The sequence below is a fragment of the Malaclemys terrapin genome, chromosome 7, assembly GCF_027887155.1.
Source record: "Malaclemys terrapin pileata isolate rMalTer1 chromosome 7, rMalTer1.hap1, whole genome shotgun sequence".
Lineage (NCBI taxonomy): Eukaryota > Metazoa > Chordata > Testudines > Emydidae > Malaclemys > Malaclemys terrapin.
In genome coordinates this window covers 47,293,161-47,320,325 of record NC_071511.1, presented here as the reverse complement: position 1 = coordinate 47,320,325, position 27,165 = coordinate 47,293,161, and the positions used below count along the sequence as shown (strand labels likewise).

At 44.5% G+C, this 27,165-nt stretch overlaps 1 protein-coding gene and 1 long non-coding RNA gene across 2 annotated transcripts in view; one reads left to right on the top strand and one right to left on the bottom strand.

The window, feature by feature from the left end:
* The window catches only part of RAD54L2 (RAD54 like 2), a 97,285-nt gene extending 95,198 nt beyond the window's left edge, over positions 1 to 2,087 (bottom strand). The window contains exon 1 of the mRNA XM_054035237.1: positions 1,971 to 2,087. The gene's annotated coding sequence lies outside the window, so the exon portion shown is untranslated. The remainder of the gene's footprint in view (positions 1 to 1,970) is intronic.
* Positions 1,492 to 4,061, top strand: LOC128840806 (uncharacterized). The gene is made up of 3 exons (XR_008445711.1): positions 1,492 to 1,776; positions 3,072 to 3,235; positions 3,592 to 4,061. It is a non-coding gene; the product is annotated as an uncharacterized LOC128840806 (long non-coding RNA).
* The last annotated feature ends 23,104 nt before the right edge of the window (positions 4,062 to 27,165 follow it).

Below are 27,165 nucleotides of genomic sequence, written 5' to 3'. Positions count from 1 at the left end.
GACCTCCTGAGGTCCCTTCCAACCCTGATATTCTATGATTCTACTGTTTTCAAAAATTATAGCTCTACACCTGGGAAATAACTATTAACCACTTAAGATGAAGGGGGGGGGGGGAGTGACATTCTGGCCCTCTTCACTGAAGAGTCTTGACAACCTAAACCCCTGCTGGCTTGGTGAGTCTGCAGTCAAGATTGTTAAAATACAACAGCACCAAGGGAGATGTAAACTTTTTTTAAAACAAAAACTTCTATTCTAATAAATGCTTTATAAATCTATGGGAAGACATATTAATGAAATGTGTAAGTGTCTCACCGATGTGAGCTTCTATTGTCTTACGTCACAAATAAGAGGCATCAGTGAAAATCAACTGTACATTACTCAACATAAATACGAAATTATGGCTTGGTGAAGAGGAAAAATCAAATGAAAAAGTTTCAGCACCACAGAAGGGGGGGGGTGGGGGAAGATAGCTCAGTGGTTTGAGCAGTGGCCTGCTAAACCCAGGGTTGTGAGTTCAATTCTTAAGGGGGCCACTTAGGGATCTGGGGCAAAATCAGTACTTGGTCCTGCTAGTGAAGGCAGGGGGCTGGACTCAATGACCTTTTGGGGTCCCTTCCAGTTCTATGAGATAGGCATACCTCCATATATTTAATAATGAACAGCCTCCAAAACCCATTCACAAATATCACAAAAGGTCCTCACAGTCCATCCAACAATATCACTCCAAAATACTGGAAACCCAAGTAGTTGTTTTAAATATCTGTTTACTAATACTACTGAATATGACTAAAACAACAATATTTAAATTATAAAAATGTTTTACATATAGAAATTGTAGACTGGATCAGACCCAAGATCCATCTAGACAGGTATCCAAACTCTGACAGCAATCAGTACCAGATGCTTCAAAGGAAAATGTAAGAACCAAACAATAGGCAAATATGGGATACACTGCTCCCCCCACACACATACCTTCGATCTCATCTTGATCACTAATAGTTAGAGATTAGCATAAACCTTGAAGCATGAGGTTTAATATCCCTTCCATAATTATTATTAATTATAACTCTGGATAGCCTTGTTATCCATCCTAGCACTTTTTTAATCTTAGTGAGTTTTTGGTCTTAACTCCTTGTGGCAATGAGTTCCACAGTCTAATTACATGTTCTGTGTAAGAGTATTTCCTTTTTTCAGTTTTGAATTTGCCACCTTTTAATTTCATTGAATGCCCCTTGTTCCGTGTTATGAGGCAAGGAGAACAAGGAAGCACAATTAATTTCTTACATGCAGATCGGTTTTCTGTTTGAAGAGTAAGAAAGTGTAGTCTGTTACATTACTATCTGTTCACCCTTATATAATCTCCTTGGGGCTGTCCCTGTTCATTTAGGAGCAGGAGCCTCATTTCCAAGCTGTTACTTTCCCTGCCTCCAGTACGCACCTCGCCCCGTGTCCAGACTACAGGTCCACATTAAGAGTTCTATTTCCTCTGCTTCCACTTCATTCTGATCGTCCGCAGCTTCTGCCTAACTCAGCGGGGCTTCAACCCACTGCTGGGCTACCAGACCCTTTTCCTGCGGAGGTTCCAGCCCGGCGCACAGCTCTTCACTCCCCGGGAAGCCGGTTTCTCCCCTCCTCCAGTATAATCCCACGGGGCACTTGGACCACAGCTCAAAGAGCCAGGAAGCGATTGTCCGGGACCAGACTGCCCATACTTGTGCCGTGCCCCGCCCCCCTCCTCCTCGGACAGTGACACACAACGGGATCCAGTGTCTCCAGGTACTTGTTAGTCCCCAGCCTGCCCCATTACTGATGTACCGCATAAGGCTTGGCCCCCTCTTCCCCAGGGTGGGCGCGGCCTAGGCCTCTCCGGGGGCCTCTCCCCGAGGGCCTTGTTCCCCTGCCGCCAGCCCCGGCGCCTCCATTGTGGCACGTCCCCCGCCCCGTGCCTTCAGTGGCAGCGCAGCGCTCACCTCCCCGGCGGGGCTGCGGGCCGGGCCGCGGGGCTTGGCGACTCCTCCCGCTGCAGGTAGCGTGCCGGCCCCCGGAGCGGCTCGGCTCCGCCCGCGCCTCCTCGCTCCTGCCTCGGCTCCGCGCTCAGGCTCTGCTCGGGGTCCGCGTCAGTAAGCGTCCCCCCGGCCAGCGCAGCGAGAGGATCCCCGGGCGGCAACAGGCGCCTCCGCAGCAAAGGTTCCGCGGGGAGGAGAAAGGTTCCCACCTCCCAGGGGGCGGGAGAGCAACAGGGCCGCAGGAGCCCCCTGGAGGGAGGCGCCTGGTGTTCTGAGGGAAGAATTCCTGCTGGGCCTAGTGTCCCAGCGGGAGCCAGCTGAGACTCCTGCCCCCCTCCACCCCCACAGCCCTTCACATGGCCATACCCAAACTTTGCCACAGAAGGGGGGAGACTTAGCTCAGTAGTTTGAGCATTGGCCTGCTAAACCCAGGGTTATAAATTCAATCCTTGAGGGGGCCATTTAAGGATCTGGAGCAAAAATCTGTCTGGGGATTGGTCTTGCTTTGAGCAGGGGGTTGGACTAGATGACCTCCTGAGGTCCCTTCCAACCCTGATATTCTATGATTCTAAGGGCTGGGTGGCAATCAGGCCTGGAACCAGAGGGCATCACCTACCATGCAGATAAACATCCGTCCCCCATCTTGGACCCACACAGGCCAAACACTTAAATCTCTCCTGGTTGTTTATTAGGAAGTGCTGGCTGCTTGAGTTCATGGTGGACTGCAAGTGCCTATTGCTCAGATCTGGCCTCACACTGCAGGTTCTGAGACAGCAACTGGCTGCATGTGACAATTCAACAGACCTCATGTGCCCTGGGAGCATTGCATTTTGAATATCCCTGCTCTGTAAAAACAATTCACCCCATCACATTAGCTCTGGCTCCACAGCCTCAAAGATGCACTTGATGCCTAATGATAGCTGAGTGGTGGGGTCAAGTCAACCCCTACAATTGCTGAGAGGCAAGACAGAAAGGAAACGCGCTGCCACTATTCAGAACCAATGTCCATTAAGTGCAGGACTGAGAGCAGGAAACTGTGAATTACAACACTTTAATTCCACCTAGGGGCTGGATCTGGTAATGGCAGACTGCTTATTTCTAGCATTACCAATGTTGCCTTACATGGCTCCCGTGAACTACTGTGGCTTAGGTGTCTTCACTTCGCTGAAGTACAGAGTCCAGTTGATGTTGCATCCCAGAATTGTCATCCAAATGATGTTCTCTAGGAAGTAAGTATTGCCTTTGCATTGAACCATTGATAAGACTTTATTATGCTGCTTTAGAGTGTGATTATAGCAAACAGCTAGGTACTGCTATTATTTAATGAACACCTATGTGCTTGTCCCTGTAACATATGAACTGGGCCCAAGCTGGAAGACCAAGTAAGCAAGAGTAAGCCCACTAGGTTTACTGTGGGCCATATTGTATAAACTATGCCATGGGACTGTCTAGTTTGTAGCTTGTACAGTACTAAGCTAGGCTTCCACTAAAAGGGAAACAAATGACAAAATGAACTGCTTGTTCTGGAAATCAAGTTGGCAGCCTCTCCAATATCAAGGTAGCTCAACCTCTTCTTCCTTTACAGAGGTCAGATACATTCCAGAGATGGAGGAGCCAAGGAAGGAGGAAAAGCAGCCTGAGAACAAAGGGCCTCAGACCACAGAAGGGCAGACACAAGAGTGCCTCATAACGTAAATGGTGTGTCCCAGGAGGTTCTTCAAGAGAATAAATGAGAAGCATTACAAAGAGGCTTTACTCTCTTCCCCGCTAAACACACACAAATCAGAAACAGACCTGTAAAGGATTTATCTCCCATTTTACAGAAATAAGATAAACCCAACACAAAGAAGAATTATGGCCCCTCCCCCCCTGCACAATGAGATGCAGAGTGGAGCAAATAAGTTAAATGAGATAGGAAAGCCCCAAACAGAAAGGATGGTGAGGAGCTATTACATTCACAGTGGAAAAACAATATCACATTTTATACATTTGTTCCTACATTGGCAGATTACTGTATTATGAAGTATGGCCCAGTGGAGGGTTGGCTTTTTCAGGGGGCTATTCTTGTAAAGCATACAGAGATACAGACACTGATTTCTGTAAAGCCACCTAGAGACTACAGGCAACAGTGCAAGGCTATATCATTCATTACTCTCTCAAAATACAAAAAGGTGGAAAGCAACTGCCCCATCAGGCTCTCTCCCTACTCACAGTTGCCGAAGCAATATCTTACAGAGTGCTTCATCATAGTCTGATGACAGCAATAGTTGGGAAAGATCTTCCAGAAACAAAGTGTGGGTTTAAGAGAAGGAATCACTGCTTATTTGCTAGTTGTTATTCAGCCTTTACAAGCAAAAATCTAAGGAACAAAACCTGGACCTGTATTATAGCAGGGACCTGGCAGTGACTACTATAAAGTTGTGTACCATTTTCCATTCTAAGCTCCTGTTTTTGCTTGCTTCACCTTCACCTTGGGAAGGATGCACTACATATACATGTGCAGCTGGCTTCACTTTGCACTGAGCTAATCAGTCACCTAAATTGTAGGCAATGACTTAACTGGCTACTGGGGAACTGCAAGGAGGAAAGGTGTGGAGAAATTCCCCTTTGTAAGGCTGTAGAACTACCATGCAGCTGCTACTCCAGCCTAAGTGCTGAAGTAGACTCTGTGGCCCTAGCACACGCAGCCCATGCACATATGAGAGGAGAGGTCCAAAAGATTTGTGTAGCAGTAGATTCTTCTCTGGCAGTCTCATGTTCCAACTACTCACTGTTGTGCAGTGGATCCATGCAGAGATACATTGTTCCATATGTTGGGAACTGAAACTGTACAATGCACTTGCAAAACTTCCCTCTCTAGGAATAGCAATATCCCTTAAAGCAGCTCTCGCTCCATCCCAGAGAGCATTCTGGGAGTGTCATCTCTAGGCCAGGGCACTGTTGCAGCATGAGATGAATAGGATAATGAGTTAGCTACCTTATCCATGTGACTACAGGAAGCAGAAGGGAGATCATAGTTGCTGCTGCTTCTGAGTGGAGACAATGTTCTGTCATGCAAGGTTGGGGATTGTGGAGGTCAGCAGCTCCAGCAAGGCAAAGAAGCTCTGTTTGGCAGTTGCTATCTCTTCTGTCGTTACAAGTACTGTGGCCCTTTCTGATGTCTCTGTGTGCATCCTGTCGAAGTCCTCACACTTCTGTTTGCTACACAAATAAGCCACCACCTCTTGCAGCTCTCTTACCAGCTTCCCGAGAGACTCCACCAACAGACACCTCTCACACCTAGTGGTTCCCCCTGCCTGGCTTTTGCTGGCCTCCAAGGGCAGTTTGCCTGTCTGACAGGGGGAGGCAGAGGAAGAGCTAGCAGTGGTGTTGGCAACATGCCATTTTCCTCCCATGCTGGGTTCTTCCTGTACCTTCAAGTTAAGGAAACAGAAAGCAACACAAGTCTACCTCCTTGCCTCCCTCCAGTGGTGAACATGGAAAATCCCCAGTGGAAGAACAGAAAGAGAAAATGTCAGACTATGTTCAGAAGAGTCAAGCAAGCTGTCTAAACAAAAGGGTGCTATTCCATCACTACAAACAGAAGATACAGCTGGAGGAGGGAGAGCAGAAAGGACTTTTGCCTTTCCCAAAGACCTGACCAAACCCGAAGACTCTCGGCAGTGGTGAGAACTCCAAAGGGGGATGGCATTTATTGTTTTGCCTAGATCCGTAACTCTCCTGTGCTGTCTAAGAATTAAATATATGTGTTTAAGAAGTTCCTTTGCAAAGTTTGCATTCCTTGCTTTAACTGCCACATGGTCCTCAATGGATTAGGTGACCACACCTAGATGGGACTCTGGGAGAATGTGCACAGAACTGGAAAGATTTGGGAGCTTTGGGGCCTACAGCAGTTCAACTACAGAGTCCTGCAGCCTAGGAAGAGGGTCACACAAAATAGAAGTAATAATAATGCTTTTGGAGCCCTGCAGTTGGAAACAGTGATGGACTCTGCCTAGACCCCTTGGGCTTAGACACACGTTGGATCCAATTATAAACAGACTGGTGACCATCCACGTTGGGAACTCAGCCAGAACTGTGACACTGAATTACTTTGTTCATTTGAGACCTGTACCTTAGTTTTAATTTAGACTATACTAAATTATACTAGTGAGGATGCCTAAAGGTATGAATGCTAAAGTAGGGAGCAACAACATTGGTAGGGAAGTAATTATGAGGAAACAAGCCCTCGGTGAAATGAAAAAACGGTGAAATGTTTGCAGATTTTTGTGGAATGGACAACACTGTATCATATCATACCATACTTTATTGACAGCACCTCTGTAATCACTTAGGTAACATTCTGGTTGGCATGCTGCAGTTGTCATATTTTTTTTAACCTTCAGAAGTAAATGCTGTACCCTCGGTGGCATTTCTAAGTTCTTTGTATATTGCAATCAGTGATTTATGATCTGTTTCAGCTTTTAAGCTATGACTGTATAGCCACATGCAAGACCTTTCCAAAAGGTCTTGAACTCAGGAAGGCCAAATCACACTTGGAGTTGCAGCTAGCAAGGGATGTTAAGAGTAACAAGAAGGGTTTCTTCAAGTATGTTAGCAACAAGAAAAAGGTCAAGGAAAGTGGGGGCCCCTTACTGAACAAGGAGGCAACCTAGTGACAGAGGATGTGGAAAAAGCTAATGTACTCAATGCTTTTTTTGCCCGTCTTCACGAACAAGGTCAGCTCCCAGACTACTGCACTGGGAAGCACAGTATGAGGAGGAGGTGACCAGCCCTCTGTGGTGAAAGAAGTGGTTCAGGACTATTTAGAAAAGCTGGACGAGCACAAGTCCATGGGGGCGGATGCTCTGCATCCGAGGGTGCTAAAGGAGTTGGCAGATGTGATTGCAGAGCCATTGGCCATTATCTTTGAAAACTCATGGCGATTGGGGGAGGTCCTAGATGACTGGAAAAAGGCTAATGTAGTGCATATCTTTAAAAAAGGGAAGGAGGAGGATCCGGGGAACCACAGCCTCACCTCAGTCCCTGGAAAAGTCATGGAGCAGGTCCTCAAGGAATCAATTCTGAAGCACTTAGAGGAGAGGAACGTGATCAGGAACAGTTAGCATGGATTCACCAAGGGCAAGTCATGCCTGACTAACTTAATTGCCTTCTCTAATGAGATAACTGTCTCTGTGGATGAGGGGAAAGCAGTGGAAGCGTTATTCCTTGACTTTAGCAAAGCTTTTGATACGGTCTCCCACAGCATTCTTGCCAGCAAGTTAAAGAAGTATGGGCTGGAAGAATGGACTATAAGGTGGATAGAAAGCTGGCTAGATCATCGGGCTCAAAATGGCTCCATGTCTAGTTGACAGCCGGTATCAAGCGGAGTGCCCCAAGAGTCGGCCCTTGGGTCGGTTTTGTTCAATATCTTCATTAATAATCTGGAGGATGACATGGATTGCACCCTCAGCAAGTTTGCAGATGACACTAAACTGGGAGGAGTGGTAGGGATAGGATACAAAGGGACCTAGACAAGTTAGAGGATTGAGCCAAAAGAAATCTGATGAGGTTCAACAAGGACAAGTGCAGAGTCCTGCACTTAGGATGGAAGAATCCCAGGCACTGCTACAGACTAGGGACTGAGTGGCTAGGCAGCAGGGGTTACAGTGGACGAGAAGATGGATATGAGTCAATAGTATGCCCTTGTTGCCAAGAAGGCTAACAGCATTTTGGGCTGTATAAGCAGGAGCATTGCCAGCAGATCGAGGGACATGATCATTCCCCTCTATTCAGCATTGGTGAGGCCTCATCTGGAGTACTGTGTCCAGTTTTGGGCCCCACACTACAAGAAGGATGTGGAAAACTTGGAAAGAGTCCAGTGGAGGGCAACAAAAATGATTAGGGGGCTGGAGCACATAACTTATGAGGAGAGGCTAAGGGAACTGGGATTGTTTAGTCTGCAGAAGAGAAGAATGAGGGGGGATTTGATAGCTGTTTTCAACTACCTGAAAGGGGGTTCCAAAGAGGATGGATCTAGACGGTTCAGTGGTACCAGATGACAGAACAAGGAGTAATGGTCTCAAGTTGTAGTGGGGGAGGTTTAGGTTGGATATTAGGGAAAACTTTTTCACTAGGAGGGTGGTGAAGCACTGGGATGGGTTACCTAGAGAGGTGGTGGAATCTCCTTCCTTAGAGGTTTTTAAGGTCAGGCTTGACAAAGCCCTGGCTGGGATGATTTAGTTGGGGATTGGTACTGAGAGTCTATGATTCTGTGACCTAGCATCCCTTCTGTGATTTGCACTTACATTTTCTCTGCCACTCTCAAAGCTCTCACTCCCATAATGTCTACTTGTAATGAATAAAGTCCCTCGTCTCTGTAGCACAACAACTCCAAGCCCTCCTTCTGAATCATCTGTGCAGAGATGGATTTCTTTCAGCAGTACCAAAGATCTTCAATTCTCATGTAGAAGTCAGTATTCTCTTCAAATCCTTGACCTCTCTCTCATCTTCTGGCATCCTGGGATACTGTCTTTCTAAAGGAGTTTTCACAGGTAAGTTTTTCAAAGTAGGTATGAACTTACTGCCATAATTCAACGTTTTTTGCAAATCTCTGAGTCCCACCATAGTCACTGTCATTTGACTTTTGGAACAACTTGACTCTATTCCTATGTTTGCTCAGTTCCTCTCCAAAGTAAGCAATTTCAGTTGTTTGAAACTGACATTTGGTTTTGGTTGGTATAAGGTTGGTTTTTTCTGCAATTTCCAGTGTTCTCCATAATCATTCCTGATGTTCAGTAGGGTGCTGCTGTAGGCTATTATGTTCTTAAGGTACATTTTCACTCCTGCAAGACGTTTGTTGTTTGATTAAATACTTCTGGGGCTCGGCATACTCCGAAAGGCAGTCACAAGAAGCAGTATCTTCCTACTGTTGCATTAAAAGAGCAAATATTGGAGTTGTCTGTGTCCATGGGAACCTGCCCATTAATCTAAATGACTGAAGAATTTAGCTCCTGCTATCTCAGCAAACATTTCACTTCTGGTGATCAAATGGGAAAGCACTTTTAATGTTCTTGTCCAAGTTCTTTGAGCACAATGTAGAATCTAAATCTATTCTCTTTGTTCTCTATTATTGCTAAGTAAGTGAACATGTAGTTTCTTTAGACTTCTTGAGGTAGGTAAACCTTTTACAGGATAAAAGTTCTCTAATTCAATTTTTAGTATTCAAGGCATCAGCATTAAAGCTGTCCCCCTCCTCTGTTTCTAGGACTTCTAGCTGGTGAATAGTATCGCTCCTCTCCCAAGCAGTAGCAGATATCCAGTTCCCAAGAAGCATCTCTGATTCAAGAATTTACTAGTTAGATTGAGGGAGAGAGCAACTCCTTTGAGGCTTGCCAAAGTTCCCCCCAAAATACCTTGTATCACAAAACTACTATCGCCACAGCATTTTCTTCCAAGCCTAAAAACTTGCTCATGCCCTAAAGAAAATTGTAAGACTATCATTATGGCACTGTTAACTCCTGCCATAACAACAGTATTATGGGGGGGGATGGGTGTTAACTTTGAATTATAATAGCCCTCCATGTAGGTGCTATTATTGATGGGCCCACCAGTGCAGGTGATATTAATTACTTACATAGGTCCTTTCATCTCAAAAGCCTTTAAGTATACGCACAGCATCACTGAAATGCAGACACCCCCATGCACCAGCTGGCTGCCACACTGAAGCCAACATACTGCACAACAGAGGGGAGGATTTTGGTGTGCACCTGTGTGTATAGCCCCCACTCCTAGCTGGGCTATCAGGCATCTTATGTGACACCCATGCCAGCAGCCCCCACTATGCTTTCCTGCAGTTGTGCTATTCTGTCACACTGCTGGTTTGGCTGCAGGGAAGTTCAGGCAATTACTTGCATTTTTTCCTCCTGCCTTGGGCTGCTATGTCTATAGAGACTTGTTGAACAGGCAGCCCATCTCCCTCGCTGTTCACTGCTCCCCAGGTTAGATCTAAGTGGAGAAGGATTTGTTAGTTATTAGTTAGTTTTTTAGCATATGTAGGGGATCACTTTCTGATTCCGAAAGTTGAGGAAACAACTAAGGGATCGTCTGTTTTGGATCAGGTGTTGTCCAACAGGGATGAATTAGTTTGCAAATGCAAAGGTGGTTGGGAACTTGGAAGGAAGTGATCATGATCTGATAGAATTTAAGATCCTAAGGAAAGGAGGAATAAGAACAAAACAAGGACACAACTTCAGAAAGACAGATTTCAGCCAACTCAGAGAAATAGTAGGCAAGGTCCCATGGAAAGACCAATTAGGAAAGTAAAAGAAGTAGTTAGAGGCAAAAAGGCATTCTTTAAAAATTGGAAGTTAAATCCTACTGAGGAAAGTAGAAGGGAGCATAAACTCTGGCAAGTCAATATAATTAGGCAGGTCAAAAAAAGAATCTGAAGCGCAACTAGATAGACTCAAAAACTAACAGCAATTTTTTTTAAAATACATCAGAAGCAGGAAGCCTGCCAAACAATCAGTGAGGCCACTGGATGAGCAAGGTGCTGAAGGAGCACTCAAGCAAGACATGGCCATTGGAAAGAAGCTAAATGAATATTTTGCATCAATCTTCACTGCAGAGGATTTGAGGGAGATTCCCACACCTGAGCCTCTCTTTTTAGGTGACAAATCTGAGGAACTGTCCCAGATTGAAGTGTCAATAAGAGAGGTTTTGGAACCAATTGATAAATTAAACAGTAATAAGTCACCAGGACCAGATGGTATTCACCCAAGAGTTCTGAAGGACCTCAGATATGAAGTTGCAGAACTACTAACTATGGCATATAACCTATCATTTAAATCATCTTCTGTACCAGATGACAGGAGGAACGCTAATGTGACACCCTGGAACCGGTGTCTCAGTCCTTCTGAGCACCCCAGTTGCTTAGATATTTTCCCCGCAGTGTCCATCTGGCTGTGCAAGCTCTATTTTTCTCAATTAACCCTTTCAGGGATAATGTGGCAGTAAAGCAAGGAAACACAGGCTTAGCAAAGGAATTTCCTAAACACACACACACACACACTTTACTCTTAGAGAGCTCAGGAGAGTTACAGATCTGTGAAAAATACCACACTCATACACTCTGTCCCCATTGGTGTCCTCACCACCCCGGGAGACTTGGGTTTGGTCAGCGTCCTGAGCAGAGGTTAAACTGCCTCCTGAACGGAGTCTTCAGATTCTGGTGATGAGATGACTTTTTTTGCTTAGGGAGCACAGCTCTTTTAAATCAGCCTCTGACCCCCTTTAGTCTGGTGGTGAGACTAGCAGATCTCCCAGCCTGTTTAGATCTGGGCATGGGGGAAGAGATCCAACCCCCTCCCCACAGACAGGGTTCTGTTTCAAGAGACCATTCAGAGTCAAAGGCCCTACTGGCAGAAACCTCATTGTCCCACCAGGGTAGAGCAATTCATTGTTGATGAGCCTTAACTGTGTCAGGTTCCTGCTTCAAAATGGATGCTCTAATCCACAGTAAGAGTTACAGTAGACAAGAGCATTTCCAAAACAAAATGGAATTCCGAAGCTGGCACTGACATATCCCCCGAACTGTTACAACATCCACCCCCGCTGCTACACTTGGCACCAAAACACCCCTTTCTCCAGACACCCCATCCAGTGCCACCCGCATACTTCCTAGAGACATTACCTTCCATGGTAAGGTTTCCCTGTGCTGCCAGGCCATGCACCCAAATAGCTGGCAATATAGGGAAGCTCCTGCACTATAAGACATCAGCCTCCTGGCTGGGAGAGAGGGCTAGGGGCTCCTCTGCCCTCCCCACGCAGCTTCTCCTGCTCCTCTCTGCTTAAGGCAGGTTCAGAGATACCTCTCCATCACTCCCTCCCTCTGTGGGATGAATGGCTACTGTGCTCAAGTTTAAAACCTTCAAGTGCAGTCTCTTCAACATCCAGTTTCTCCCCTTTGTTTCTTCCCATTCCCCCCTCTGCATTGACTCATACACAGGGCCGGTTCTGGCTTTTTTGCTGCCCCAAGCAAAAAAACAAAACAAAAAACAAACAAACAAACAAACAAAAACACAACCTGCGGGGCGGCCAAAGCCAGGGTGCAGGGGGACTCCCTGCGCTGCAGACGTGCCCGGCTAGCAGGGGGAGGGAGTGGGGGGAGAGAGAGAAGGTGGGACGGCCAGGGCTTCAGTGGGGCACTTGCCATGCAGCCCCGACCGCTGCGCTGCCTGCCGGGTGGGCTCCGCACCACTCCGGTCGCTGGGGAAGGAAGGATGCAGGCTACCCTGCTGGACTTGCTACAGACCTGGCACCCGCTGGGGCAGACGGAGCGTGCAGCCCACTCCCAGCAGGGTGCAGCCCTCCTCCGCACCGTCACCCCCTACAGGGTGGCCGGATTGGCGAACAAAACAAAACCCAAAAAAAGCGGCCGTGCCGCCCCGTAGAATCTGCTGCCCCAAGCATGAGCTTGCTCGGCTGGTGCCTGAAGACGGCCCTGCTCATACAGTTCACACCAGTGATAACAGGAGTGAAAGATGAGTCAGGCTCTACGTTTTAATTTTTGGGTTGCTTTGCCATGTGCACACTATTCCAGGCCACATTAGAGACAGTTTATCAATGGTTTAATTTACTGAGGCTAATTTTGGTTCACTGGACTGTGTGTGTGTGTGTGTGGGGGGGGGGGGGTTGTAATTTTGCTTTGAATTGCTTTCTAAGCCCTCAAAATCCTTATACAAAAAGAGAAAGTAAATTAAGCAAAGGGTCCACTATGCAGCCAAGCAGCAAACACCCATCATGGGGGATTGTTACAGATGGCTCAGCTTGGAAACGTTGCATAGCAACAAGAATTATGCAAAGTATGAAGGGAAATTAAAGGAAAACAGGAAAGATGAAAGAACAGGGCACAAAATGACAGAGACTGCAGTCACATGGGATTAGAAACAATGAGTCAGATAAGGGGAGAGGTAATTCTTGATTTAGTCCTAAATGGAACCCAGGATCTGGTCCAAGATGTAACTATAGCTGAACCACTTGGTAATAGTGACCATAACATAATTATATTGAACATCTTTGTAGGGGGGATAATACCAAAAAACTGCACTACGTTAACATTTAATTTTTAAAAGAACTACACAAGAATAAGGTCACTTGTTAGATGGAAATTAAAAGGAGCTGTCACAAGGGTTAAATGCCTGAAAGCAGTATGGGGACTATTCAAAAACAGCACACTAGAGGCTCAGACTAAATATATACCCCCAAATCAGAACAGACAAGAAGAGGACCAAAAAAATGCCACTGTGACCTGAAGAAAAACTCTGTAGCTTGAAAGCTATTCTCTTTCACCACCAGATGTTGATCCAATAAGACATAATAAGACATATTACCACACCCACCTTGTCTCTCTACCATGGCTACACAGCAGAGTAATGGAGGTCATTAGAGGCAAAAAGGCATCCTTTAAAATTTGGAAGTCATATCCTAATGAGGATAATAAGAAGGTGTAAGAACTCTGGCAGGTTAAGTGTAAAAAGTATAATAAGGCAGACTAAACATGACTTTGAGGAGCAACTTGCTAAAGACAAAAAACCAATAGTAAAAAATTTTGTATGTAGATCAGAAGCAAGAAGTCTGCCAGTCAGTGAGGCCACTAGACAAAGGAGTTAAAGGAGCACTCAAGGAAGACAAGGCCATTGCAGAGAAGCTAAATGAATTCTTTGCATTAGTCATCACTGCAGAGAATGTGAGGGAGATGGCCAAAATGGATAGCTCTGATGTGGATGACAAATCTGAAGTACTGTCCCACACTGATGAGACAACAGACAAGGTTTTCAAACAAGTTGATAAATTAAACTATAACAACTCACCTGGCCCAGATGGTGTTCTCCCAAGAATTCTGAAGGAATTTAAAGATGAAACTGCAGAACTACTAAGAGTGGTATGGTGACAGGTTTCAGAGGGGTAGCCATGTTAATCTGTGTCAGTAAAAAGAATGAGGAGTCCTCGTGGGATATAATCCACTTCATCAGATGCATGGAGTGGAAAATACAGTAAGCAGGTATAAATATACAGCACTGAAAAGATAGGAGTTGCCTTACCAGGTGAGGCGTCAGTGCTAACAAGGCCAATTCAATTAGGGTGGAAGTGGCCAATTCCCAACAGTTGACAAGAAGGGGTGAATATCAACAGAGGGGAAATTATTTTTTGTAGTAACCCAGCACTCACAGTTTTTATTCAGGCCTAATTTGATGGTGTCAAGTTTGCAAATTAATTCTGCAGTTTCTCATTGAAATCTGTTTTTGAAGTTTTTTTTGTTGAAGAATGGCAACTTTTAAGTCTGTTAGTGTCCAGAGAGATTGAAGTGCTCTCCTACTGGTTTTTGAATGTTACAATTCTTGATGTCTGATTTGTGTCCATTAATTCTTTTTCATAGAGACTGTACAGTTTGGCCAATGTACATGGCAGAGGGGCACTGCTGGCACATTATGGCATCCCCTAGCACCCCTAGTCTACTTGCGCTACATTTATCTCATTGTTTTTAGGTTACATAGCACACTTATCGCTGAAACAAGCCTCTGATTTTTAAAAAGGGCTCCAGAGGCAATCCTGACAATTACAGGCTGGTAAGCCCAGCTTTAGTACGAGGCAAATTGGTTGAAACTATAGTAATGAACAGGATTACCAGACACAGCTTTGGTAAAGAGAAACCATGTCTCAACACCATCTATAAGAATTCTTTGAGGTGGTCAACAAACATGTGGACAAGGGTGATCCAGACATGGAATTGAGCGAGATTGATTGACACACCCAAGGTCACCTAAGAAGCCTGTAGTAGAGCTGTAAATTGAACCCAGACTTACTGTAGCCCAGTCTAACCTTTGCCTTACAGGAAAGGCTCCCTAGGTTTGCACAAATGACAGTTTTTTCCCCTGAGACAAGGTGGGTGCGGTAAAAGCTTTTATTGGACCAACTTCTGTTGGTGAAAGAGACAAGCTTTCGAGCTACATACACCAAGCTTGTAGTCTTCAGGTCTGGAAAAGGTACTTTTCTCAGGTACCACTCCCAGCCCTAAGGAAGAGCTCTATGTAAGCACACAAGCTTGTCTTATTCACCAACAGAAGTTGGTCCAAGAAAAGATTTTACCTCATCTACCTTGTCTCTCTAATATCCTGGGACCAACAGGGCTGCAACAACGCTGCAAATGGTCTGTTCGTGAAAGTAATAGGAAATTTGTCCCATTAGCAGTGTATTTTAAGTTGAAACATCACTGACTACTTTTTGAAGTCATTCAGTGCCCATGGTAGGTATTGAGATGCCATGAGCAAGTTTAGCTTTTCTTCATTCTTAATCAAACTGTCACTGTCACATTCACATTAGGGATTTTGAGTCTCATTTGCAGCATTCACGATATTTTCACATTCATGTTTAAGTTTCACATTCATTGGGGATTCCTAAGAACAACTAGACCTGAACATACCTTCACCGCAAATCTACTTTTACAGCACCTTCTACTCACTGCATCAGCTGTTTCCTAAGGAAAGTATATTCAGGTTTTAGATTCTTTTTAAAACTTTCATGATTTACCGCACAGTGTGGGTGTTGGTTATATTACAGAAACTGAATACTACTGACATCAGGGCCCTAGTCCTGCACCACTAAAATCAGTGAAGGCCAATGGGAGCTTTGCCATTGACTGTAATAGGCACCAGGTGTCAAACATGAAACCCGCCCTTTGCTGCTGATCTGAGCTGCGGTTGAAATGGTGTCAAACATGGCAGTTTTGGCAGTGTAAACAGGACCCTAAACATGATATTATTGATATAGTCAACCCTACAAACCAACTATTCAGATACTAATGAAATTGGAATTCAAGAATGAAACAGTCACATCATTCCCGTTCGCTTAGCTCGAGGCTATGGAATGGTAGTCAATTGAGTGTGCAGAAGGAAATGCACAAATACTAAGAATCCATGAACCTTTCTTGGAGAAATCATGTCATAGCTTCTTTACTAAGAGCATAGAATGTGAATAGACATTTAGGGCAGGATTTTCAGAGAGAACAGAGTTAAGCCAGTGCTGAACACTTTTGCCCATTGCCCATTTGCTCCAAAGGGAGCAAAGCTAGGCCAGTGCTGAGGAGGATAGAGCTGGTAGGGGCTTTTTGAAGAAATATTTGTTTGAAAATGCCAATTCATCAAAACCAAAACTGTTTGTAGGAAAGGGTCAGTTTCAATGAATTATCGGATTAGAAAAAAGTTTCAAAACTGTTGAAATATCCTGTTTTAATGTTTTCAAAATGAAGTTTTTTGGTTCAAAATGATTGTGTTTCTAAATGAAAGTTAACTTAAATTTAAAAATTAAAAAAAAGAAAAGTTGAAATCGAAAAAGATTTTTGAAATTATAAAAATCTGAATTTTCAGATTTTTGGTTGGTTTACTTTTGGGGCGGGGGGAACAGGGGACCCGAAGGACCCGAAATGCCGCCCCTCCAAATGCTAGCGCCGTAGGTGACCGCCTAGGTTGCCTAATGGGTTGCACCGGCCCTGCTCCCAACAAAGATACATACATTTGCAATAACTGCTAAAGATCATGCAAATCTCGGATTGGACTATTCAGTCACATGAGACATTGTAAACCGTCTACAGCATAGGCTGCAATTCCCACCATCTCTTGCAGATGAAAGGATGCCAACAATAGAAACCGTAACACTGTTGCAAAAAAAATGAACATCATTCTGGGATGTATTAGCAGGAGTGTTGTAAGCAAGATACGAGAAGTAATTCTTCCGCTCTACACCGAGCTGATTAGGCCTCACTTGGAGTATTATGTCCAGTTCTGGGTGTCATATTTCAGGAAAGATGTGGACAAATTGGAGAAAGTCCAGAGAAGACCAACAAAAATGATTAAAAGTCTAGAAAACATGACCTATGAGGGAAGATTGAAAAAATTGGGTTTGTTTAGTCTGGAAAAGAGAAGACTGAGAGGGGACATAACAGTTTTCAAGGACATAAAAAGGTTGTTACAAGGAGGAGGGAGAAAAATTGTTCTTCTTAACTTCTGAGGATAGGACAAGAAGCAATAGGCTAATTGCAGCAAGGGAGGTTTAGGTTTGACATCACGAAAAGCTTCCTAACTATCAGGGTGGTTAAGCACTAGAATAAATTACCTAGGGAAGTTGTGGAATCTCCATCATTGGAGATTTTTAAAAGCAGATTAGACAAACACCAGTCTGTGTTGGCCCCCCTGGGAGCTGTGTGAGACAGGGGCAGGCAGGGAGCCTGTCTTAGCCTTTCTGTGCCGCTGATCAAGAGCTGTCCAAGGTAAGTGCTGCTTGGCAGGAGGCCGCACCCCAACCCCCAGCCTAAGTCCCCTCCTGGAGCCAGCACCCCATACCCCCTCCTACACCCCAAACCCTCTCCTGAACCCCAAACCCCTGCCCCAGCTCTGACCCCCTCCCAGAGCCAGTACCCTATACCCCCTCCTGCACCCTAACACGCTGCTCCAACCCAGAGCCCCCTCCTGCACCCAAACTCCCTCCCAGAGCTTGCACCCCACACCCCCTCCTGCAGCCCCCCTCACACTGTGAACCCCTTATCCCCAGCCCAGAGCCCGCACCCCCTCCCAACTCCCTAGTGAAAGTGAGTGAGGGTGGAGGAGAGCGAGCGATGGGGCAGGGCTTTGGGGAAGAGACAGAGTAGATCTTGGGTGCCCTTAAATTCAAAAGGTGATCGTGGGCTTAAAAGGTTGGAGACCACTGGTCTAGATAATACTTAGTCCTGCCATGAGGGCAGGGGACTGGACTAGATGACCTCTCGAGGTCCCTTCCAGTCCTATGATTCTATGATCTAAAATCTGTATGAATACAGTATCTAATTTTTATCCATCACCATTAGGAGATCATTAACCAGCAAAACCAATGCTGTTTCCATACAATACCCAGCTCAAGGCCGGGATCAAAGAACTCTGAGGAATTGACGGATTTACTTCCAAAGCATCTTTGGTAAGGCAAAAAGCCGGGTAATAATTGGCAAGATTATCAATGTCCAAAGATGGTTTCTTCAGCAAGGACTGAAGAATTGCTTAATTTAAAGAGGCTGGTAGTGTTTTAGACCCTTTGCACAGGTATAAATAGCAAGGCATTGGAGAATCAGACCTAATGTGGTTCAGCTCTGACTTGGTCAAGCCATTTCTGGGAATGGGAAGGTACTTTATTTTCCTTGGCTGTTCCATTTCTTGCCCACTCTCTTGAGACTGAAAACAAGGAGATCAATTAGTGCTGATTGTCAAGGTGGTTTCTGTGATGTAGGTACTACTTCTCCAACTCATTTCACATGGCAGAGACACCAAACAGCAAGCAAAAGGCAACAACTCATCATTATGTTTCCATTCCCTGATAACATCCAGTCCATCAAGGTTCAAGTGTGAGTTTAGGTTATTTAAATTGAAAAATCAGCTTTACAAAATGCTAATGACACATGAGTGAACAGAGAATGCTTACTTGTCTGAATATATCTGCCTTGCTGGGAAAAGCAAAATGAGTTTAACCAATAATGATCATTCTTCTTTTGTCCAAACTATCAAAGCTCTTGATGATTGGCTAACTACACAGGAGTCTAATGAGAAAGCAGGGGAAGGTCAGCAGTACAGTAGTTGGCAAAAATCTTCAGAGGCAAAGCTAAGAGCAGAGGATAATATTGAGTCTCTACAATACACCAGTGGTATATTGTCTTTATGATCCTCACTTCGTACATGCTGAACTTGAAGCACCATCATCCCTTTCCCTTTTTTGCAAAGTTTTTTTTCTTTAATGTGAGTGACGCTAACAGTAAGCCACTGGAACAGATTTGCTAATTACTTCCTGGCAAGGGGGAAACTCTTTGAGACAGCTGGAAAGAACTGGAACTGAAGGATACAGTGGCTTGTTTAGTTTATGTACAATTATCTATATGTATTTTGAAAAGCATTTAGCGGTAGTTACACAGGTGAATTTACAATGGAGCATGGAAGCCAGTATACAAATATGTACAGACGAAAACATGCAGGAAAATACATGAATAAATACACCCTTTGGATCCAGTGTTAGTATATACAGTTTATTATATATACACAGCTGATGCAACAAAGATGTAGAGGAGTATGCACAATTGCTCACTGTAGAATAGTGATGTTGAGGCAGTAGATGCACAAGATAGCAGCATATAAACTGTTTGGAGTTAGGTAGTCAGAATAATTTTGTATAGATACGGATATATAAAGGAAAGACTGACATCTTTTCTGGCAGCAATATAGTATGATTTGAATTACTATTATCTTGTATGCTGAGATCAGGAAAGCTAAGGCCCAGATCCTCAAAGGTGTTTAGGCTCCTAATTTCCATTGATTTCAGATATGTTTGAGGACATGGGCCTAAATTTCAGCAGCCTTCTACCATTTGAGCTGTGACTTGTTCCTAGTGGGTAGGGTACTAGACTAGTACTCAGGAGACTTGGGTTCTAATTCTAACTCTACCACTGACTTGTTGTGTGACCTCGGGAAAGTCACATCACCTATTGGTGCCAGTTTCCCTACCCCAGGCTATATCCATTTAGAATGCAAGATTTTTGGGGCAGAGGCTGTATAACTAGGTGTTTACAGTACCAGGTACAATGGGGCCCTGATTTCAGTTGGGACCTTTACGTGCTGCAGTAATACAAATACTATCTTGTATTGGTTGTAGCCAGATCTGATTTGTAACTTATAAGTTTCTTTTGTGAACCATATTATCCAGGACACATTTCTTTGCAGCAGCCCCTGCTGGAACTCTTTTCCGCTAAGCTCATCCTTTGGCTGCTGCCCGCAACCCACACGACTTGGGGGGGATTTCATGTGGTATTAGGGGAAAATATGAGGTGTAAGTTAACACTAGACAGCAGTAGAGTGGATACCAAGATAAAATGGTGTGAATTTGTCAGCCAGGAAGGGAAGTGCAAGTCTGCTGAGAGATTGGCTGGGAATAGATCCAGATCAGAAAATTGTTAGAGGCCAACATGACATTAACTGATAAGTGGCAGTCAATTTCAAGAGTCCAGGGGACAAATCCTGGCTCTACTGAAGTCAATTGTAAACTCCCAATGACTTCAGTGAGGTCAGGCTTTCACCCCTAAAATCCAAAGACAAACCAAAATAAACCCCATTTCCTATTAGATGCACCGTGATCTGAATATGTGTATCATGGAAGCATTGCCAGTAGCAGCATCGTCTGCGAAGAGCATGGAAATAGCCAAGGATGAGGATGTGCCTCCCGCACTTCCCTCCCTGGGTCATGGCCTTTGTAGCAGCCAGATTGCTAAATCCTCTACAACAGGGGTGGCCAACCTGTGGCTCCGGAGCCACGTGCGGGTCTTCAGAAGTTAATATGCAGCTCCTTGTATAAACAGCGACTCTGGGCCTGGAGCTACAGGTGCCAACTTTCCAGTGTGCCAGGGAGTGCTTACTGCTCAACCCCTGGCTCTGCCCCAGGCCCTGCCCCACTCCACCCCTTCCTGCCTCTTCCCCTGAGCAGGGCCGGCTCTACTGTTTTTGCTGCCCCAAGCAGCGTGCTGAATTGCCGCCGCAGACGGCGGGGGCAGTCCGTGCACCATTAGGGTGGCACGTGCGTTTCCGTTCAGAAGCTGAACATAGAAGCTGCTGCCGAATTGCTGCCACCGCGGAAACGCGTGTGCTGCCCTAATGGTGCACGGACTGCCCCCACCATCCACGGTGGCAATTCAGCACGCTGCTTGGGGGGGGGGGGGAAAAAAAAAAAAAAAAAAAAAAAAAAAAAAAAAAAAAAAACAGACTGCCGCCCCTTGCAGATTGCTTCCCCAAGCACCTGCTTGGAAGGCTGGTGCCTGGAGCCGGCCCTGCCCCTGAGCCTGCCATGCCCTCGCTCCCCGCCCTCCCCTCTACCCCCCCCCCAGCCTCCTGTATTCCATGAAACAGCTGATCGGGAGGGGGAGGTGCTGATCAGTGGGGCTGCCAGTGGGTGGGGGAGCTGATGGGGGACTGCTGACGTATTACTGTGGCTCTTTGGCAATGTACATTGTTAAATTCTGGCTCCTTCTCAGGCTCAGGTTGGCCACCCTTGCTCTGCAAACATGAGTCCAAAGAGCCCATGAGTCATACAGAAACTTCATTCCTCCCCCACCTCACCTGTTTAACCTCATCTACAGCAGTTAGACAAAGACACAGGCTTTTGCTCCCAGATTGCATGAAAATTCACTGTTAAATTCTCATATTAAAAGCAAACAACAACACATGAATGTTAAAGAAAAAAATATAGGGAAAAATCATGTCCCATCTTGTGACATCACAATGGGGGCTCAGTGATAACAGTGGTACTTCCGATGAGGGTGGATCTTTGCCAGACACAGGGGGATTGAAGCAGAGAAAAGTCATATGAAACAACGAGAGAGACTCCTACCATCACAAGGGAGCACATTAGCCCCTTCACGCAGTGGTAAGATCCAGAAGTCAGTAGTCTAAAATACTAGTTCTTTTATGGAAGGGTCAATAATAGAAACATTTGTTTTATAAATAACTGGTTGTATTTTACAGTATTTAACCAGCACATAGCAATAAATAGATCCAGACTACAGCCAAGAGTCAGACTTGGTTATCAGAACTGAATTTTGCCTTGCAAATATAATTCACGAAAAGTGACGTCCAAAATACCACATGGAAACACTCAGCAACAAATCATGTAAATATTAGTAAAAGAAAAAATGTGCCTAGATGCTACAAGAATGGGCACATTACAAAAGCTTATAATGTTAGAGGACAGAACATAAGTTAAAGTGAATACATTTGAAGGCACTTAACACAATTTGGAATGCAGAGATTTCAGTGTATTATAAACAGACAAATCAAATAGTAGGATTATATTCAATGTAAAACTATACTGATGTGGCATTTGTTCCTCCTATCCAGAGCAAATGTGTATTCCCTAGGTTCCTTTACAGAAGCTATGTTAATTTACTAAAAATATGACTGGCCATAAGACAGAACTCTAAGAAATTCCTTCTGAATCGCAGGCATAGCACACAAGCAAAACTCCTAAGTCAGGATCCTGAGGTCAAGAAGACAAAGATGAAGCAAGGGTCTTTCAGATCTCTTTTCATCCAGTTATAGGTGTTCAGTCATACAGATGCATATTGCCTTCTCTAAGAGAACCAGACATTTCAGCTATTGGCTTTTTGGTATACAGTTTATATTGTAAACTCCCTATGCATTTCATAAAGAGATCATTTTCTCTGCATTCTAGGATCTATAGAGTGATCCCATAGAGACAAAATGTCAGGATTTAGCCATCATTCTATCCTGTAGGAATGCAAGGAAGATGTGAATTCAAATGTCACAATTTGGGTGTCTAAACAATATCCATCAGATCCAGTGTGAACACGCTATGTATTCATAGGGTGTGTACTCTCTGTCCTGGGAGCAATTTGAAAGCCAGTAAACTGAAAGCAAGCATTTATATATGCCAGATATTTGAGCTTTCCCCAAAACATATTGTGACGGGTTTGGTGACAGAGATCCCCTTGGGACTGTCACCTGACGTGCTGAAATTATCACTGAGCCCATCTTTCCTGCCAGCTTGGGACTTCCAGAACCCTGCCTTGTTGAACCAGACACACTAACCTGCTGCAGCACAGACCCAGGGTCCAGGCTATGCCCCTAGAGCTGCAGGCTTTAAATGGAAATAGCTCTGCAGGTTACCCAACTCCAGCAGCCAGACACCCAGCTCCCAATGGGATCCAAACCCCAAATAAATCCATTTTACTCTGTATAAGCTTTATACAGGTAAACTCATAAATTGTCCGCCCTCTATAACACTCACTGATCGAGATATGCACAGCTGTTTGCTTCCCCGGGTATTAATCACTTACTCTGGGTTTACTAATAACCAAAAGTGATTTTATTAAGTAGGATTTAAGTGGTTCCAAGTAATCACAGAGAGAACAAAGTAAGTCACCAAGCAAAATAAAACAAAAACATACATGTCTAAGCCTAATACATTAAGAAACTGATTACAGGTAATCTTTCACCCTCAGAGATGTTCCAATAAGCTTCTTTTACAGACTACACTCCTTCCTACTCTGGACCCAATCCTTTCCCCAGTACAGTCCTTGTTAGTTCAAGACATCTTAGGTGGAAAGCAGGGGCTCTCTCATGACTGGCAGCCTTCTCTGTCCTGCTCCACCCCCTTTTATAGCTTTGGCACAAGGTGGGAATCTTGTTTCTCTGGGTCCCCGCCCCTCCTTCTAAATGGAAGAGTACCAGATTTAAGATGGATTTCATTATCAGGTGACATGGTCACATATCCCTGTGAGACCTCATTCTTCATTACCTAGGGGCTGGCCCACTCAGTACACAGGAAGGTTTGCAGATAAATAAACCATTTACAACCAATTGGCCTAGTCTATGGGAGCCATCAAGATTCTAAACCATCATTAATTGCCCACACTTTGCATAATTACAACAGGACCTCAGAATTATACTTCATATTTCTAGCTTCAGATACAAGAATGATACATGCATACAAAAAGGATGAACACTCAGTAGATTATAAGCTTTGTAATGATACCTTACAAGAGACCTTTTGCATAAAGCATATTCCAGTTACATCATATTCACATTCATAAGCATATTTTCATAAAGCATATGGAATGCAACGTCACACATATACCTTGCATTACCCATAGAGAGAGTTCTAGCTGGAATCTTAGACTTGAAACATCTCTAGATCTGAGGAAAATTTGGATATGGATACAAACATGGTGGGCAGGTACATCTCTGGTTACCATCTTTCAATGCTGGTTGATATTTCTAATAGGCAATACTACCGGTATTATTTACTTCACACAATTGTTCAGTACAATGAGCGAACCACTATATGAGGAGCCCATTACACATGACTGAAAGGAGGTGTGCCAAAATATGAAGATTCCCAGAAGGACAAGGCCTATGGAAAATGCCTCATTGCACTTGCTAGTACAGACTTGGTGGTGCCCATGTGCATAGCCCAATAGCAGGCACTCATTTGCTTTGCATCAGATCAGACTTCTGGAAATTCAGGTCCCCCTGCATCCTCCTTTTTTAAATTGAACAAAGAAGTTTATAAAACATATTCTAGACAAGAAAATTGGCTTGCCTTCTAATATGATTATCAAGCACATTGTTTCCCCTCCCCCCCCCCCCCAATCACCCACCCAATATAATAAACAGAAGAGACAGCAAAAGAGAGTGGGGGGGAGAAGTGTGCGTGTCCTGGTATACCCGGTATCCTAAGGTACTAATAGAACTCATCTGATGGCAGCACTTGTGACCTCATAAGACTAGCTGACACATTATGAAGTCCGCAGTCACCGGGTATATTTTGTCTTGTAGTAGTGATCACCTTGGGCTGAGGTCCTCTTACATTTCACAAACTAAGCTGGGTTGGAGTGACTAGTGCTTGGATGAGAGACCGCCATGAAAATCCTATGTGCTGCAGGAAATGATGTTTGGGGCATTCTTCCTTCTGAATCGCTGCTGAATGAGGGGATCTAGCATAATAGTAGGAAGCACTAGTGGTGGAGATTATGCCTGTCAGGTTAAGAGCCCATGGCATATTTCATGGTAGAAGGGATATTTGGCAAGCTGTCCCAGGCAAGTTCCAGCTTAGGTGGTTGCATTCTGCCTCCCTAAATTCCATCTGCAGCTTCAACTTATTCTTTTTTTCCCTGTTTGAAGTTTAACACAGAATTGTTGTATGCTGCTAAACAGTTACAATGTTTCATCCCAAGTGTGGCTAATTTCAGTGGAGAGTGAAGTTCTCTCTCTTATCCATTACTGCAGTACAATACCTTAGCCTGGTAGTGGAAGACATAGTATTGAAAAGTGCTTTGAGATCTAAAGATGAAAAGCACTATAGAAGAGCTAGATATTATTTGTAAATACTTTAGGTATCTATATGGGAAAGTCAGAATTAGTAAGGCCTTTCCAACCTTAATACCTGTTTCTCTTTCAGTCTCATCAGGCACAGTACATGCTATCATTTAAGGAAAACCCCACAAAGGTGAAGTGACTTTGGAGCTATTGAGGATTCAAAAATTAACATGTTTATGAGCAGCCACAGCACCTGTAAGTACCATACCCTAGTTTCACTAATCTGTTCATTGTCTTCACATACGTCAAAATTGCCACATACAGGCAATTGACCCATTTAAGCAGAAGCCACGGGAAACAGAAATTATGTATGAGGGCAGATACAAAAATCAACACTGATGCTTGTCTAATAGCTCTTGAGAAGACAGCTATGAGAACTTCGTAAAAGGCACCATCAATTTGAAAAAAAAAAAAAAAAAAAAACACTGCTGCCTCACTTTTTTTTTTTTAAGCTGATATTGTTACAAGTAACCTCTAAGATCACTGTGACTGAAAGAATAGAGAAAATTGGTTTGTTCCTAGTTTCTTTACTCTGGGCATTTGAGCACACTTTGTGTATTATCTTTCATTGTTTGCACCTGAGTAGCCAGTTTCCCTTTTTGTTTGTGTGAGTCTTTCACATGAACAGAGACAGATCATTTGCAAAATCCAGAAAATACTATTATTAAAATCACAAAAATTGACAGGGGACTTTGGAGCAGGTGTAGAGCCCTGAACCCACGCAACCTCACTGGCCACCGCCAATGCCAAAGAGTGAGCCGGGGAGACCTCGCCCACCCACAAGGGGGAAGGGACCCATTAAACCCCTCCCCCCCACCGCTGGGCTTTTTTCCCCTGAATCCCGAACCTACCCAACCTAACTGAATCCCACCTTGTGAGGGTCGCCCCATCACCATTACCCAACCCACCTACTTGTACCTATGGCTATTTGTACCCCCTGTGTGGATGATTGACCCTCACTGCTCATCAACTGTGTCTTGATCTCGCCCACCGCCTACTCCCCCATTGGAGACATTACAGTCTGTATGTATTATGTGTGCTGCCAACCCCAACATAACATCCCCCCCCATACTCTGTATGTTCCCCCCAATGATCGACAACTGACTCTTCAAATTGTTTGTACCGTTTATTTTTAAATATTCTCTAATAAAAATTTAAATCTAAATGAACTTTTAATTCACCCCTAATAAGAGAAACAGTGCAAACTGATGAGGATTGAACCTAGCCGGATACATTGTGTTACCCCTCTTGACCTGAGTGGTTAGCCAAATTCAGGGTGTTGTGGATTATGCAGTTAGGAGACACTGATGATAGAGCCAGATGTTTGATGCAATTGTGTTTATTTACAAAGATTATACACTAAGTCCTGTGTCCCTGAACATCATAGGAATCCAACAGCAGGGGACAATTCCTTTGCTCAAAGTTCAGAGCCTGCCTTTCTGGCCAGCACACTGCCCAAAAAGCAATGTCTCTTAGCTTTTTCTCAGGCCACATTACCACCACTTCTGTCTTTCTCTGCCCTCCAGCCACACACACAGTTCCAACAGCCAAAGCCCTACCCCCTGTATTTGCTATCAGAACTCTGGGAAACCCCCTAGACTGCATGATTCATTTTCTGCTTGAGCTTTTCCACGTGTATGTGTTTTGGGTGCTATGGTTATTGTCTTTAGGGGCTAAAACGATGCTTGTTTACATTTATCCTGAATGAAAGGCAGTGGTTATGCCCAGCCAATAAGGTTTAATCAACCCCTAAACAATTGCTACAATGCCCCTCTCTATGTACTTACCACCTCAGTGTTTCTTTATGGTCTCTCTTGAATATTTTATTATCAATAATAAGTTTGAGCCCCAAATGTCTCTTTGCATTTCTATAGTCCGAGACAACCTAAAAAAAGGTTTTTTTTAAAACACAACCATATGTTACATGCCTGGATTATTGCATCCACTGTAGCTACCTCTAGAGCAGGGTTGGACAAACTATGGCCCGGGGGCCACATCCAACCCTTCAGATGTTTTAATCCAGCTCTTGAACTCCCGCTGGGAAGCAGGGTCTGGGGCTTGCCCCACTCCATGTGTGCCGTGGTTCTGCATGGCTCCCGGAAGCAGAGGCATGTCCCTGCTCCAGCTCCTATGTGTAGGGACAGCCAGGGAGCTCTGTATGTTGCCCCTGCCCCAAGTGCCGCCCCTGCAGCTCCCATTGGCAAGGAACCGCAGCCAATGGTAGCTGC